General features: G+C 38.6%; 1 long non-coding RNA gene and 2 pseudogenes across 1 annotated transcript in view; 1 reads left to right on the forward strand and 2 right to left on the reverse strand.

Moving 5' to 3' along the window:
- Positions 1-7,298, forward strand: part of LOC106734349 (uncharacterized) — a 70,548-nt gene extending 63,250 nt beyond the window's left edge. The window contains exons 2-3 of the long non-coding RNA XR_001370000.1: positions 3,728-3,870; positions 7,277-7,298. This is a non-coding gene — a long non-coding RNA (uncharacterized LOC106734349). The remainder of the gene's footprint in view (positions 1-3,727; positions 3,871-7,276) is intronic.
- LOC102484252 (small kinetochore-associated protein pseudogene) overlaps positions 1,267-15,355 on the reverse strand; it is a 15,982-nt pseudogene continuing 1,893 nt past the window's right edge.
- LOC102484683 (WW domain-binding protein 11 pseudogene) lies at positions 12,345-13,383 on the reverse strand (annotated as a pseudogene).

Raw genomic sequence — 15,355 nt, forward strand, 5'->3', positions numbered from 1 at the left:
ATCAGGTAAGGTCATCCTCTTTGACACAGCAACTGTGGAGGGGAGAATGTACAAAGAGAGAGAGGGAGGAAAGAGATCCCTGCCTATCTAGCCAGATCAGGTGAATCAGCCCTAGAAATCAATGGGTGACTGCAGATATTACAGCCTGATTGCCCTCATATCCTGTTTAGTTTGAGCTTATCATTAAGAATTCTGTTATAAAATAATTCATTTAAGGAGGAGACCAACAGGTGGTGTGGTAGTTAAGGTGCTGGACACTCCCACATGGCCGACCACAGTTCAAGTCCTGTACCTGGTGGTTTACTCTCTCTCTCTCTCTCTCTCTCTCTGTATGTGTCTGGTCAAATTAAGATAAATGAATGAATAAACAAATAATTCTTTTTAAAAAAATCATATAGGCTATGCTAACTCAGCCACATTATTCAAATATTCAGAATAATTTTCTTTCCTAATATCTTTCACAAACAGAAACTAGTCATGTAAGGACAAAAACTAGAATGATGAACAGGAAACTGGAGCACTTTCTTCATATACAGGTGACTAATGAGCTGGCTATAAAGCATAAATAAAATTGCCAGGTGCATATGAAAATAAATTGGTTATAAAGAAGACCAAAATCAGGGTACATCAAAAGACTAGTTAGGTTGGGGGGGGGCGGGGGGAAAGGCTGGAAAAACTCAAAGAAAATCTTGAAGTTCACAGATTTGAAATTTTGATATGAAAGATTACCATGGGCTCTAAATTGCCAGAGAAAACGATCAAAGTTCTCTTAGTGGCTATTGAATTATTTTTTAAAGAATATTTACATACATTTTATTATAAAAGAGGCTTTTTTTAAAAAACAGAAATAACTTAAATTAAAAGCTCCAAGGTATAATGTTTCAGGTAGGTGTTATTACCATCTGTAGCTTTACCCCATTTATTAAGCCAACAACACTTTTAGTAACTTCCAAGGTTACAAAGTTACAGTGAGGAACAGAAGCCCAGCCAGGATGGGACAGAACAGGTTCCAGGCTAGGAGGGCACAGCGTGGCTCCTTCATCCTGTCTCCCACGAAGCACCTACGCTCCACTATAATGAAGGATTTCTTTCTGCAAATCTGAATGTGGTCTTTTAGATCCTCTGGCTGCAGCTGGTTCAATCTCCTTATTCTTTTGGGCTGCTTCGTTGCTTAGGAAGACGATGTAAACTGCCAGCTCCCCCATCTTGTGAGCCTCAAGTATGTGAAGCTCAGAAGAGCTGAGCAATCGGAAGGTTGGGAGAACTTCCTTAAAAGAGCAACCACCACTCCAGCATAAACTGTCCTTAACCCTACTGCAGAAACTTTTCATTCTGGGAACGGTGAGTCCTAGAAGATCAAGACCATGAAGATGTCCTGAGTGGCTTCCTCTCCAAATGGGAGCCATCTGGCCACTTGCCTTTTACATTTCTAATAGCTGCTCCATTTCCATAAGGGCTGCTGTAAAATCATTTACTTGACCACTATGTAAGCTTTGCTGTTCTAGAAATTGGGCTCTCTCTTCTTCTATCATCTTCAACTTTACCTTCAAAGCCTGTAACTCCTCCATCTGCTTTTTGGCTGTTTCCTGAAAAAGCTTCAGCTCATCTTGCAAAGTTTCTAACAGCAACATAGAGCTTGTGTGATCCATAGTGGATTCTTGCTGTGATGTCAGAGATTCACTGTCTAAAACTGGATTGAGGCCCTTATTCTCCAAAAGTGCCAAACAGTTGTTCTGAAACTTCTCCAGCAGCTCCACTTTCTGGGTCAGGTCCTTCAGCTCTCCCTGAGTTTCAGTCAACTTCTGGTGCAACTGTTTGTTGACAGTCTCTAAGAGCTGGTTCTTATCCTTGAGTTCTTCCTCTGACTTTTGCTTTCTCAATGGTTGTAGCTCTTCTTCACGTTCCTCCTGTTGGCTGTGTCTGCAGCTTTCACCTGCCCATTCTCTTGTCTTAGTTTGGCTGTTTTTGTAACAGCATTCTCAGAACCTCCTGAATGAAGACGCCTGGGAACATCAACTTCTTTGGTCCTAACAGGTAATAGACTCAGAATTGGCTCGAGTTTGTGTGTTTGCAGGCCGCCACTAGGCATAGAGGGGGTTTGCAGGCTGTACACTGTCTTAACCCCGCTGGTCATCATGATGAGGTCGGTCCGCTCCTGCCCGCAGTCCTCGTTGCTCTGGTTCAAAAGATGCTCAGCAGCAACCGCTCCACCGCCTTCCAGGTCTCATGGCTATTGAATTATAAAACTGGTTCAGGGGAAAAAGCCTAGAAGCAAAAAGACTGGACGATTATGGATGCAAAAAAGGGTAGATCCAAGCAGCTATCATTCATTGTTTTTGTTTTGGTTTTTCCTCTCTTTATAATCACTGCATCTCAGGAGCACTTCATCCACTTTCATATCTTCTTTGTCAGTCATCCTGTCTCTGCTGAAATTTATTACTATGATTCTGAGAGAAGAGTTTCATTTTCAGTTTACTTGTGATTCTCAGAACAGTATTTAACTAACCTTGAGCTTCCTTTGGACAATCTTCACTGTTCTCACTAACTCTAGTATTTTCCAAACTTAATGTGATAAGCATGATTTCTACAACTTGGGGACAAAAAGATTACAAGTCTTAACTCCATCCTTGTGGGTACATGACTTGAGTCAAATCTTTTCCTCTAATAAGTATTATCTCTTAGTGAGTTAATAACATTTTTAGCTGAGCAGTCCAGGCATCATATAAGAGTTTTGTTTGATCAGAGCTTCCCTAGTACCTTACTCAGATATAATGCTCAAAGCCAAGGCTGTCTCAGCTCCAAAAGCACTCATTAGTGACACAGTGGTAACCCAATGCTCTGCAAGTCTGACTCACATGAGAAGATTCTGAGTTCACATCTGGATATTTGCCTGAACACACCAGGCATGTGTGTGCCAGTAATCTGGGACTGGCTGAAGCTGGGGGTGGATCATGGCATGAAGATCCTACTGGAGATGCCTGTCTTTCAGTTTTTGTGTGTCCAGAATTCTCACTCATAGAAAAAAATAAATGAACTTTAAATAAAAGTGATACAGGACTATAACAGACCATTGGAAGCCAAGTGTTTTTACTACCATGTCCCAAGTACTATATTTTACCCTTCAAATATATGTATAACCATCTTATGAATCTAGTCATCTGATCTATCCATTGGAATCTCAACTTCTTTTTGAAATAGGCTTCATGGAAATTCCATTGCTTTTAGTCCTGAAGACTTGAATTCTCATGGTCAGCTGTGGCTCCTACTTCTATTGAACTCTGGACCTCACACATCTCACCCCTGTTGCTCACAAATCTGAACTCTTCAAATACTTCTTCTTTTTTGTTCCACACAGTGCTTCTTGATTTCTCCTGAACCATACAGACAATGCAATATAGTGGGTAGGTATGTTCCCAAAATGTCAAAAACTAAATATTATAAATTAGACATCTATTGTCTTTAAAGTTCTTTGCCACTATGTCACCATGAAATTTTTCTTATCCACAGGATCCAGCCTATAATCTATGTTGCATGGTCTTTTCCATAACTCAACTTTCCCTTGTCTTCTCCTGGCATTTCTCCTCCCATATCTCAGTTTATTTCTTTGTATGTAACTATTTGGTTGTTGGAAAATCAAGACATATTTTTCTATGCAAAAATGTGTCATGACTTTTCTGATAACCCAATATTTAAGTTTTTGTTTTGTTCTGTTTTGTTTGCATTGCAGTTATCCTCAAGACTTCCCCCTCCCATACTTAAAGAAGCTTGTCAAGGCATTGTCCCAAATAAAGACAGTTCCCTAAGTGGAACTCTACCACCACTGAGCCTCAGAGAAGATAAATTCACAGCTTACATATCTTGAAAATGCAGGTAATTTATTCTGTCTTTGTCTTTTTAAAACACAATGCTGGGGTTTTTCTTTAATTTTTTAATTAATAAACTTCACATTTTTAGAGCAGTTTTAGGCTCACAGCAAACCAAGCAGAAAGTACAGAGAGTTTCCATATACCTCTGTCTGCACATGCATACAATTTCCCTCATTACTGATACTTTACATCATCAAGGTTCACTTTTTACGATCAAGGAAACTACATCATTATTACCTCAAGTCCATAGTTTGCATTAAGGTTCACTCTTGGCATAGTACCAAGGAGCACAATTGCTGGATGCTATGGTAAGAGCATGTTTTATTTTTTTAATTGCCAAAACTGTCTACCAAAGTGTGCCATTTTGCATTCCTATTGGCAATGAGTGAGTGTTCCTGCTGCTCCCATCTTTACCAGTAATGTCAGCTGAATTTTGGTCACTTTAATAATGGCATCTCATCGTTTTAATTGCAATTCACTAATGACTTAAGATGCTGGGCATTTTTCTTTTTATTGCCAGAAGGTGCATACACTTGCCAGATAGAGAGAGAGGGGGAAAGAGAGGGAGAACCAGAAAGCAACCTTCAGTGGAATGCAACCATGCTACCTACAATCCTTTTTCTCCATATATTCATTAGGATTTGTGGCACAAAAACATACACACTTGGCATGCTTTTCAACCCACTGGGGCTGGGATTGGAACCTCAATCAATCATGTAAGATCTGGCTCCCTACACACTTTGCACAACCACTGCACTATGGGGCTGGCCCATGACCATCTTCTCATGTTATTATTATTATCTCTATGTATTCTTTTTTGTTTTTGAGAGGTTTTTGCTATACGGTGTATGCTCTCGCCAGACAGACAGAGAGAGACAGAGAGACAGAAAGCGAGAACTCACCCCCCTGGGGGGATGGCCATGCCACAATCCCTTCTCCTTCATTCTCCTCTGGGGATCTTGGGCACACACACACATGCACCAGGCGTGAGTTTTAAGCCACCAGGTCCGGGACGCGAACCGCGGTCGACTACATGGGAGTCCAGCGACATAGACATTACGCTAACTGCTGGTCCCATCTCTATGTATTCTTTAATGAGGTGTCTGTTCAGACATGCTGGGGTTTTTTTTGTTTGTTTGTTTGACTCTTTCTTTTTTCTTTTTCTTTTTTTGGGGGGTGGGGGGTGGGGAGAGGTTTTGGCTATAGGGTGCATACTCTAGCCAAAAAGACAGAGATGCAGAAAGCGAGAAATCACCCCCCCCCCCGAGGGGATAGCCACGCTGCAGTCCCTTTTCCTCCATTCTCCTCTCGGGATTTTGGGCACGCACACATGCCTGGCGTGAGTTTAAGCCACCAGGTCCGGGACTCAAATTGCGATCATCTACATGGAAGTCCAGTGACATAGCCATTATGCCAACTGCTGGTCCCAAGACATGCTAGATTTTTAAATAAGATTTTTAGAATATCCATGATTTTGTGTTATCTTTGACTCTGCTTTTAGAATTAAGAAGTGCCCATTCTAAGTCTTTCATTTTTACAAATAAGAAAATTGAGATAATACAGGTGAAAACTGAATCTATGAAAATAGCTATACATTTAGAAAGAAAAGGAAAGCTTAGAAGCCAGCAAAATAATACAGCAAAGAACCAGAGAGAAAGTAGAAGAACAGCACAGTATATGAGTCAAAGAAGGAAAGAGGTGAAGTAGATCGCTTCGTTTGTTCATCTGTTTTGAGAACGAGCTTTGCCAGCAGCAATAGGCTCTTTGTGTAGTACAAATAATCACTGATCACTGGAGGCAGCCTGACAGAGCAGAAAGAGCATTAAACTGCCTCTGCTAGTAACCTAGGGCACACAATTTAAAAAACTTTCTAGTGTGTTCATCTGTAAAATGAGACCATGCTTCTTATACTTACAATTTTGTTTTCTTTCCTACAGTATTTTCTCTTTTACCTTATCCATTTTTTGTGAATCATGTTTTCTTTGATAACTTTGCTAATTTACATAGCATCTACCTCCTAAACCTTGTTATATCTCAAGTAATTGGCCATCTAAACAAGATTTCATTTCCTTTCTGCATGCTTAGAATTATAGTAAGAACAACTCTTTAAAAACATCTAACATAGTATTGTGAGCAGAAAATCTATGTAACTATCCCTCTCTTTTGTTTTGTTTTTTTTTTTTTCACTCTCTTGTTATAATTTCGCCAGGGCAGGATATTGCAGTATAAATCTGACCATGTATTCTGTAAAATTTCAAGAAATTAAATGAAATTTCCTCCTTAAGTAATCTATGCATCTGCCATATTGTGTTATCTTGAACACTAATAAAATTTGAAATTAAGGGGCCGGCAGGTGGCGTGGTGGTTAAGGGTGCTGGACTCCCATGTGGCCAATCGCGGTTCAAGTCCTGGACCTGGCGGCTTTCTTTCTCACTTTCTCTCTCTCTCTCTTTCTCTGTCTCTCTCTGATCGAACTGGAAAATAATAATAAATAAAATTAAATAAAGTAATTATTTTTAAAATTTTTGGAATTAAATAATTTGAGGAGATTAAAATAACTATAGCCAAAACTAACTCTAATCGAGTGTTTACAAAGGGAGCTAGTACCAGGAAGAAGCAGTCTTTATCCAAGTGAGAGTTTCACAGCTTAAATTTGCAAACAAACTGTCAAACATTTCTTACTCTCTTGGATATAAACAGTATAAAACAGTTAAGATATAATTACAGCTAATAATTGTTATTATTACTATAGTGGCTCTATTTATATAATACTACTTCTGCCCTAATTAAATGAAGCACTTAGAAATTCACATAAGCAATTAAAATGTTAAATAATTACACTATGCAGCTAAACACATGAAAACTAAGAACAGAGAGCCAGATAAGAGAAGACTGAGTCTGCCATGAGAGCTGAGATCTAGTGATTTTAGAGATAAGAGCAATGAAGATGTGCTGCTGAGAATTTACCCTGGTAGAGTCCCTGTATCCTTCTGTCTCTCTCTGTCTCTCTGTCTTTTCTTTTCTTTTTTCTTTTCTTTTTTTTTGGAGAGGTTTTTGCTATAGGGTGCGTGCGCTTGCCAAACAGACAGAGAGACAGAGAGACAGAAAGCGAGAAATCACCCCCCAAGGGGGATGGCCACACCACAATCCCTTCTCCTCCATTCTCCTCTCGAGATCTTGGGCATGCACACATACGATCCCTGCATGAGTTTAAGCCACCAGGTCTGGGACTCGAACCGCGGTCGACTACATGGGAGTCCAGCGACATAGCCATTACGCTAACTGCTGTCCCCTCTGTCTTTTCATTTTTTAAATTTTTCTTTTTAAAAAAATGTTTAAAGTTTTTTCTTGGCTCTGAAATCCTCCTTTATCTTGGTAATAATCCCCTCCCCTCTCCTCCTCCCATCTAGGCAAACAGAAAGGGAAGGCCAGAAGAAGACTGTCATGAGAGCTGAAACCTAGTGATTTCATTTTTTGATTTTTAAATTAACAAATAAATAATTTGTTTGTTTGTTTACTTGCTTTTTCCATTTGTCTCTTTTTTTTTCTTTCTCTCTTTCTCTGTTTCCTTTTCCTTTGTTGTTTACCTCATCACTTTGCAGCTCAGCCTCCACCCACTCACTGTTTAGACAAGTCTAAGTGAAAAGTTGCCAAATTCCAAATATTATTTGGGTCCTCATATTCCTCAACTCCCACTGAATCTGTGACACAAAGGGAGAAAAACGCAACCAGAGAGTTTGCAGACCACATCCTCCTGTGTGCCTCTGATTGCTCAGGTTGATCTTCTAGAAATTGGGAAGAAACAAATAACCCATCAGGTGACTAGAAATCACCACAGGAGCGCAAGAAATATGCGAAACCAAGAAAATACCTCTCCCCCAAGGGAAAATAACAACTCCTCTTCATCCACGCACAGTACAATGGAACTCACAGAAATATCTGATAAAGAATTTAGAGTATTCATAGTGACAAAGCTAATAGAGATGGAAGAGAAGAGAGACAATGCACATCAGAAGAAAAAAGCCAGTGAGTTCCAGGAGGTGAGGAAGTTCTTGCGAGAGCTGAAAGAGGAAATACACACCATTAAAAAGAATCAAATGGAACTGTTGGAGATGAAGGCTATACTACAGGAAGTCAAAACCTCCTTTTAAAATTATTAAAAGACTAGATGATACAGAAAATCAAATCTCAGATGTAGAAGACAGAATCACTGGACTAGTAAAATCCACCATGAAGACTGAGAAGACAGCCCCCCAAAATGGCAATAATATATGAGAAATACTAGAAACCATTAAATGTCCAAACATCCAGATAATCAGTATCCGAGAAGGTGAAGAGACTAATAAGGGCATTGACAATCTATTCCATGAAATCCTGGAAGAAACTTCCCAAACCTAGAGAGGCATTCAAAGATCCAGTCCCAAGAAATAAAAAGGACCCAACATAGAATCAACCCAAGATATTCTCCAAGACACATTATAGACAGAATAACCAAAACCCCAGACAACGACAAGATACTCAGACTGGCAAGAGAGAAATGTCAAGTTACCTACAAAGGATATCCCATCAGGTTAACAGTTGACCACTCATCAGAAACAACGCAAGCAAGGAAAGAATGGGAAAATATATTCAAAGTATTGAGTGAAAAACAATGTCAAACAAGAATACTATATCCAGCAAGATTATTCTTCATTTGGGAAGAGAAGACAAGAACATTCTCAGATAAACAAAACCTGAAAGAATTTAACACCAGACCAGCTCTCCAAGAAGTTCTGAAGGAAGTGCTATCCTAGGAAAACTAAAGTCAGACGCACAGAGATAAGAGTTCTAAAACAACTAAGAAAATGGCCAGCTTAATGGTAGGGACAAGTCCAGAGTGGAACATTATCTTCTAGGATTTAAACGGGAAGACTGGACCACAACAGAAGATAAAGTACATGAGTTTGAAGGGGTGAAGTAGAATTTTATGACTTGTGACTAAAACATTACTGACCTTCTATGCTTTGTTTTTCAGTGTTAAGTTTTGTCTTGAGTTGTAGACAGGTCCATGTATCTACTATTGTAAAAGAATCCTAACCTGTTTCCTGGCTTTAAATATTAAACAAAGTTCTCTTAGCATGTTTTGATTTTGATTTATTAAAACTGTCTTTCATGAAATTAAAAAAAATGTATTTAAGAAATACCTATTTAGGAAACACAGTAAGCTACATAGCCTCTGTATGTGCTATTTATAGCATATTCATTCTACCCACAGAGTTTCATGCCTAAAGTCAACTTTGTTCACAGATATGTATATATCAGTTGAACTTACTATTAAATATATATATATATATATATATATACTTGTATACATATATACATATACATACACACACACATGTATATATATATATACACACACACACAAGAAACAAGAAATGGAAAATTATTTGTTGACAATAACATGTATGATTAAGCCACTTTATAGTATATTCTGACTGGAAAATTGCATTTTGTATGCTGTGGTGCTGTTCAGTGAAAGTATATAAAATAAATTAATTAATAAAAAATAATATATTTAAAATATTTTGAAAAAGAAAGCCAGATGATATAAAAGAAAACCAGCAATGTGAAATGAATTATAGAGGAAGTGAGAAAATACTAAACCAAAAGCTCACTTGAAAAACTGAAGTGTCTAAGAGGCCAGTCAAGAATGTACACAGTCAGGTGCTAATCTAGCAGCAAAATATAGGGTGGCCAAATCTATCAAGATAACTTAGTGGGTAGACTTATTTTCTCTCAGAGAGCAAAAATGTACTTGAGAGTACTTTTTCTGGACTAGGATGTAACTTTAAAGGTGAAGATAAAATCACTAGACTCTAGAACTCTCTGTAAGGTGGGCAGGGGAGACAAGTAAATAAAACTTATTGCCAAAAGTCCTCATGGTTCACACAGCCCCTACACCCACTATCCAAATATACCTATATCTTTAAGGCACTAGAAGATACTCATCTACAACATCTTAAGAAAGTATGAAACAAACCTGGAAATGAGAAAAGGCAAGAAGGAGAGCCATTTCCAGGGACTGGAGTATTTATGAGATAAAATAGGGTTATTATCTCACTTCAGTGTTGGAAGGTCTAAATCCAATTACTTCTTCCTAAAAAAAATAAAGAAAAATAACTCACCAAAGATGATATTAACAAATATTTCTTTCTCTTTCTCTAGTTACTCTCATCCCTTACCCCTTTATCATCTAATTCCCAGGAAAACATTTCTTTGAAGGGTCCCTAATAATCTGCTAAATATCATATTCAGTAGGTATATCTTCATCCTCAAATTTGTTATCTGTCTATATCATTCAACATTATTGATCACCTTTATTTTATTGAAAATGTTACCATCTGGTTTCCATAAGTGTACTATTTTAATATTGCACTTACTTCTTTGAAGAATCTATTCTTCTTCCTTGGATTTTTTTTTCCATTACCAATATATTTATATATATATTAGTAATTAACTACAAAGTATTACTAAAAATTCCAAAGTGATTCAGCACCTCTAGTACGTTTCTGAATAAATCAAGGACCTTAAGATGCTTTAATCAAATGTAATAAACATTTTTCTTTCCTTTTGTTCCCATCTAGAGCTTTTTTTAGTTTCACTTTTTATTGAACCAATCACACACAAATTATTTTCAATAAGCAATTAAATTTCTAGATGTATTTTTCTAAATTTCTGTGATTATTGTTTCTTCTATGCCATGACTGTTTTTGGATGGGGGCCAGTGCTACTAATATTACAGTGGCTTGTAATATGATAATAATTTAGCAATAATTTGTAAGTGCTAAACTTCTTTAGTCTTTTTGTGTGTGAAAATGTATTTTGCCTTCATCTTGAGGAACAGTTTAACTGTACATATGTATTTCCTATGACTCTTCTGAAAACTCCACATATACCATTACAATCTCTTCTGACCCTTTGTTTTTAGGGTTTTTTTAGTGTTTTATTTGCTTAATTTTTGTCAAAATGTTCCAAATTGCCCATCATAAGCTGGGTCAGACACTCCAAATTATAAAGCCATACAACCCAGTAGAAATGGTATATCTGAGAAATAAAACATGAGCAAGAATAGAGGGTAGAAGCAGGCTGCCTGAGCAGGTAGCCCAGATCCCCATGCCGCCACCCCATGCACCAAAACACCTCCCTCAGCTCACACCAATGGTTATATGCAGGTTACTTTATGACTACCTGAAGGAAGAGGAGAAAGCTTTAGGTTTTATGAACAAGTTATAGATAGCTTGGCTCAATATGCAAGTGTCAGTCAAAAATGGAAAGCAGCTGCATGACATCACTCAGAAGTCCCTTAATGACATTGAAGAGGAATAATTTTTCCAAAGGGCACCAAAGCTTTTTTTCTTCTTTTTTTGGGAGAGGTTTTTGCTATATATAGGGCACGTACACTCGCCAGACAGACAGAGAGTGACAGAGAGACAGAAAGCAAGAAATCACCCCCCAGGGGGGATGGCCACGCTGCAAGCCCTCCTCCTCCACTCTCCTCTAGGGATCTTGGGCACACACGCACACGCGCCCGGTGTGAGTCCAAGTCACCGGGTCCGGAACTCGAACCATAGTCGACTACGTGGGAGTCCAGCGACATAGCCATTACACTAACTGCTGGTCCCAAAAGAGCACCAAAGCTTTGAGCAACACACCTAGGATCTACTTTTTGTCAAATTCTATAAATTCTTTAACAACAAAACGTAGACCTCAAGTCAACTTTGAATTCTTTTTTTTTTTTTTTGAGAGGTTTTTGTTATAGGGCGCGTACGCTAACTGCTGGTTCCCTGAATTCTTATTCTCTAATATCCATTGTTACCACTCAATACTCTCAGGTTTTCATTTTTTTTTTTAATCGCAATGTAGAATATTTATTTTCTCCATGCAACACTCAAAGTTCAGGTAAGTGAGAAATAATTTTAATCAAAGAATTGAACATTTTCTTCCCATGTATCCTGCCTTTGTATTAGGAAATGACATTGAACCATTTCACTACAAGTAAAATATTACAAAATATTAACAGGAAAATATTAAGAATAACTCAAACAGGAAAGGCAAATGGAATAAACTAGCTTTTCAGAAATCTCTATTCCAGTGCCTATTGTACACAAGAAGAAAGTGAAAACAGTAAGTAACTAAGATCCCCTTGACCACAAATTTCCAAAGAACTGGAGAAGAAATGGGATGAAAATGGTGGTGTGAAAGAGAATGGATGTTAGTAGCACTGTTTCAATAACCAATCTGTTTTATGAAATAGTCTCTTCTATCCTCTCCTTTCCTGCAGAAAATTCTGAACAAAGCTAAACTTTAGGATATTCTTTGAACTGAAATTAGAAAACACCCCGACAGTGGAAATAGCCCTTTTCCACGGAGTTTACTAAGAGCCTCTTTGCCAAGAACCACTGTTGTGAACAGAACCTGCTCTGGCATCAAAAGGTATCATGGTAGCCCTCCCGTCTCTTTCATGAAAGCTTCATAAACATCATCTTTAGTCTATACTGAAACAGGAACAGAAGGACCAGATTTGGAGGCCACTTCGGCAAGAAGCACAGCAGAATCATCTTCTGACTTTGGGGAGCAGCCGTTAGCCCTTTTATTCTTCTGATGCACCCTCAGCACAGTGGGCACAAATGGAGTAATCTCTACCTTGGGATGAGTGATTCGTGGCTTGGCACTGATGGCTGTAATAGCTTTCTTCTCAATGGTGGCTGCACTTGTATCAGTCTTGCTAAATCAAGTTGGGTGGGGCACTTAAAACCCCTAGGTTAGGCAAGGAAACTGGTGGAAAAAGAAACAGGTAAGGCAGGTCCAAGAGGAGGCACCAAAAGTGGGCACATGATGCCAGGAAGATGTAGAGAGATACCTGGAGGTGCTGGTCGAAGTAGCCTGGGGGTGGGGGGGGTGTTCCTTGAGGAGGAGGTGGGCCTGGAGGCAGACCTGGAGGTGCACCTGGGGAGGGGGGGGGCAGGAGGCTGGCCTGGTGGTAATCCTGGAGGTAAAAGTCCTTGGAGTCCTGGACATCCAGGTGGTCTCAATAATGGAGAAGCTCCTGACAGAGGCCCAGTAGGAAGGCCTGTGGGTGGCTATAAAGTCAGAACAGGAGGAAGTCTGAGAGGAGGTGTTCCTGACATGGGAGGTGCCTGAGAAGGAGAAACAGACTGTGGGGGTGCCTGCTGCTGTAAAGAAGCAGTAGATGTGCCATCAGAATGAGGTTCCTCTTTATGCTGTTTTTGCGACTGCTTTTCCATTTCAGAATCATTAGAATCATCATCATTGTCACCATCTGAAAAATCCTCTACTTCTTGACTCTCCTCTGGGATTTTCTGACCTGCCATTGAAAGCATCATGGCTGAAAGAGAAGTCAGCTCCTTCATATTCTACTTTTTCTTCCTTGATTTTCCAGACATATTTGCAAATCGTACACTCAGACCTGACTTTTTTTTTTTCATTGTTGTCTATCTGCTGCCAGACAGGCACATTCAAGTAGACCCCAGATGCAAACCCAGATCCTTCCCACATGGTCTCCAGCACCACACAGCAGCAACCCCCACTGCCATACCATACCATCATGGCTAGGCCTAAATATAGAGCTACATGTCAAAAATTCTAACTGGCCCAGCTTGAATCAAGAACTTATTCTTGTTCCAATCAATTTGGTATAGAGTCACCTTATTCAAAGCGGTTGCTAGAGGCTCAACTTTGACTCTGAGGAAGCACTGGATCATTGTAAACTGAACAGATACACTCTATTCTTTTCATTCCTTCTCCCAGTTATTCAAGATGAAAACCCCGTAAATTAGCCCAGGTTTATTCTCTCTTGTTATATAGTTTTGTCACCAAGGATGAATCCATTCTTCTTTCAAAATTTCTTATAGCTATTCTCTATATTCACTCACTTTATTACCTGCCAAAATGATAGTTCGAAAAAGGGATAGTTCACTGTAGTTACATTTATATTTCTTTACTTGTGGAGTTAAGTTTTTATTTTCATGTTACTGACTTTTACTATTTTTTTCCTTTATTGGCCTGTATTATGAATTGAATTGTGTCCACCTTCCTCTGCCACCTACCAAACTTGTATGTTGAAGTGCTAATCCTCAATGTGATTATATTCAGAGACAGGAACTTTAAAGAAGTAATTAAAGATAAATGAAGCTCTAAGTGTAGGGCTCTAATCCAATAGAGCTCATTTCCTTGTAAGAAGAGGAAAAGCCACCAGGCATTCTGTGCACACAGGCAAGGCCAGTATGGACATAGCAAGAAGGCAGCAGTCTGCAAGACAAAAAGAAAGCCCTTGGAAGAAACCAGAACTGCTGATACCTTGATCTTTGACTGCTAACCATCAGAATCTGTGAAGTCAATCATGTGTCTAAGCTGCATAGTCTGTGGTATTTTATTATCATACTAGCCCAGTTTGCCTCTTTATTCATTACCTATTTTTATTTTGCAATGTTTGTTTCTTCTGGTAACAGCTCTCTAAACATGAAGACTCTTGGCCCATCACTAAATGAGTCTTTGAAAGTTTGTGGGAAATGGAATTAAAGTACAAGTTTATTTTGCTGCAAAAATTTTTTGAAGTACATTTGTTCAGTTTTTCAAAGCATGCAATTTCCATTAACTTTCTGAATCCCCCCTTGTACATATTAAATGCTAATTTTTTTCTCATCCACCTTCACCTTATTTGGTTTACATACTAACATATTTTTAGAGTAGTTAAATTTTTCAATTTTTTCCTTTATGGGTCCTACATTTGAAATTATACCTAAAAAAAGGCTGCCCATCCTCAAAATGATATTTTCTTACAATTAATAAAAATTTTCATATCATTTTAATATTATCATCACTGTATGAGATAGATTGATTTTTTAATATAGCTAAACAATTATCCCTATACCATTTATTTGATCATTTTCCCACTAATTTGAAAGCTTTTATCATATTCTAAATACTTATGTACACTTAAAACTGTTGCTTTTTACTTATGATATTCATTCATGGAGTTTTGGAGGCTACATTCTTCCACATTTTTTCTTTTTTGGAGACGTTTTTGCTGTAGGGCACGTGCACTCACCAGACAGAGAAAGACAGAGAGACAGAAAGCGAGAAATCACACCCCGGGGAGATGGCCACACCACAATCCCTTCTCCTCTCGGGATCTTGGGCACACGTGCCCAGCGTGAATTAAAGCCGCCGGGTCCAGGACTCGAACTGCGGTCGATTACATGGGAGTCCAGCGACATGGCCATTATGCTAGCTGATGGTCCCTATTTCTTCCACATTTATCATTAGGGAAAATATAATTTCCCCCCAAGTTTAAGAAACATTACATTAGAAGTCTTGAATTGTAAAAATTATAGGGAAACTTTTTAGATTAGATTAAAATTAAAATAGTATGGGAACCAGCAGTTAGCGTAATGGCTATGTCGCTGGATTCCCACGTAGTCGACCGC

This window comes from Tupaia chinensis, unplaced genomic scaffold, assembly GCF_000334495.1.
Source record: "Tupaia chinensis unplaced genomic scaffold, TupChi_1.0 Scaffold000097_1, whole genome shotgun sequence".
Lineage (NCBI taxonomy): Eukaryota > Metazoa > Chordata > Mammalia > Scandentia > Tupaiidae > Tupaia > Tupaia belangeri.